Raw genomic sequence first — 2510 nt, 5'->3', positions numbered from 1 at the left:
GGGTGGGGGACGGACGCCGAGGACACACGGACACCTGCGCTGAGCCCGCTCCTCAGGAGGGTGGGGGACGGACGCCCAGGACACACGGACACCCGCGCTGACTCTGCTCCTCAGGAGGGTGGGGGACGGACGCCGAGGACACACGGACACCCGCGCTGAGCCTGCTCCTCAGGAGGGTGGGGGATGGACGCCGAGGACACACGGACACCTGCGCTGACCCTGCTCCTCAGGAGGGTGGGAGACGGACGCCCAGGACACACGGACACCTGCGCAGACCCTGCTCCTCAGGAAGGTGGGGGATGGACGCCCAGGACACACAGACACCTGCGCTGACCCTGCTCCTCAGGAGGGTGGGGGACGGACGCCGAGGACACACGGACACCTGCGCAGACCCTGCTCCTCAGGAAGGTGGGGGATGGACGCCGAGGACACACGGACACCTGCACTGAGCCCCCTCCTCAGGAAGGTGGGGGACGGATGCCGAGGACACACGGACACCTGCTCAGACCCTGCTCCTCAGGAGGATGGGGGACGGATGCCGAGGACACACGGACACCCGCGCTGACCCCGATCCTCAGGAGGGTGGGGGACGGACGCCCAGGATACACGGACACCCGCACTGACCCTGCTCCTCAGGAGGGTGGGGGACGGACGCCGAGGACACATGAACACCTGCGCTGAGCCGGCTCCTCACAGCAGGCCTGAGCGGAGACCATGCACAGCGAGGTTGAAGCATACACTCAACCAAGATCACCCGGCTCACACACACAGGGTCCCTGACCCTAACCCGGGGTCTCAGAATCCAGAGTCTTAGTTCTTTCTGCAGTACCCTGCTGCCGTTAGGTTAAGGCCTTTGTGGGAGTGCGTGTTTCCCGTTAGCCACTGTTACCCGCGCAGTCACCCAACTCTGTGACCTCCCGCGTACACCTCCACTGCACAGATGATCCCCTGAGTCCAGTCTCGGTCTCTCAGAGACTCCTCACTGCGTAGGACCTCTGGCCAGAGCCTCCAGGACTCTTAAATAACTTAACCCATGTTTGAGGCTTCACCAAAGCTGCTCGAGTTTTTATAATAGTTTTTTAGAGAGGGGGTTCTAGTTCTCTTGCCTGAGCCCCAGTGCCGCGTAACTCACTGCCCCCTTGAACTCCTGGGCCCAAGCGCTCCTCCTGCCTCAGGAGAGACTGCTATTATAGGCACCTGCAATGCCCAGTGAGGATTTCTAGCTAAACACACACAATTTTAGAAAAGAGAAAAGAATTAAGACATTTTGTTTTTCCTGGATGTGTATCTATTGGAATAGTGTTACCTTTGAGGACTAGGAAACAAATTTAATTCCACATAACTCTTATATAATTCAATGTTTTTAATTAGGTAATGTTGTCATATTTTCCACTGAAGGTTTTTTCTGTCCCCAAGAAGCACTTTACAATTCAATTTAAATTTATCTCAATTAATGCTGCATCTTATTTGAGATGAAAGCTAAAAAATAAATAATGACAAGTGAGACTATTGCACATGGAACAGTTGAAGGGCGTTTTCAAGACAAAGAAAACCAAAACTCATTTCTGATCAATAGACTATTTATTGCTACCATTACCTTTTAACACACAAAATATTCCAAAGTACAAGGTATATATGCCAATACTGCTTTGAACTGGAGAATTATTTGCTTTTAGAGTACACATGTATATCTAAATGATGAATGATTATAATGTGTGTGCATATATATTTACCCCTAGATACTTAGTGAAAACATGCTCTTTGGTTATTAGTTAATACATTGTTTACTGTGAGATGCAAGGTACATGACTCTCAAATTACAGAACATTTAGAATTCTTAGGGAAGTTACAGGAAGGAAGTTAGGAGTTTCATGATTAGATAAAACATTTGGGTGGAATCACTACTGGGCAGCACTCAAAATCATCAGTGCTGTGAGGGTTGATAAAATTGGGAAAATGAGTATAGGTTTAAATCCTGGCCAAAGACACCTTTCCTATGTGACTCACTAATTTTCTAATCCAATTATCCTCCTCTTTAAGGAGATTTCTGGGCACCAGTCATGTCTCCAGGTGCTGCTCCCATAGGCTCTCATATCTCACGGTTCCCTTTCTTCATGAGAGTTCGTGTGTAATTGATATCACAATACACACTCCACAAATTAAACTGACAATAAAATTTGTACTTGCCTGAAATGGGTTTTGAAAAGGATGTTAGTTGCTATTTTGTTAGACGGTAGAAAGCTGAGGCTTGTCAGGAACAGTATTGCAGGAACTTTTGTACTGGGCAGGGAGGAGTTTGGTCACTGGCTGATCTCCAAAACCAGTGTGAGATTCTGTGATTCTAGGTGTCTCGTATGTTTTATGAACTCAGTTGTGAATACTGAATACCCACAATTATTATTATTGCCCTAATAATACTAGGATGTTGTGTCATCCCTGGTCCTTGCAGTGACTGTGGTCTGATGATAATGAGTGAAGAGGTCAGGGGACTAGCCAACACGGAGTGGCTC

The sequence above is a fragment of the Otolemur garnettii genome, unplaced genomic scaffold (genome assembly GCF_000181295.1).
Source record: "Otolemur garnettii isolate 467f Iridium unplaced genomic scaffold, OtoGar3 scaffold00039, whole genome shotgun sequence".
In the NCBI taxonomy this organism is placed as follows: domain Eukaryota; kingdom Metazoa; phylum Chordata; class Mammalia; order Primates; family Galagidae; genus Otolemur; species Otolemur garnettii.
Note: the sequence above shows the minus strand (reverse complement) of the source record.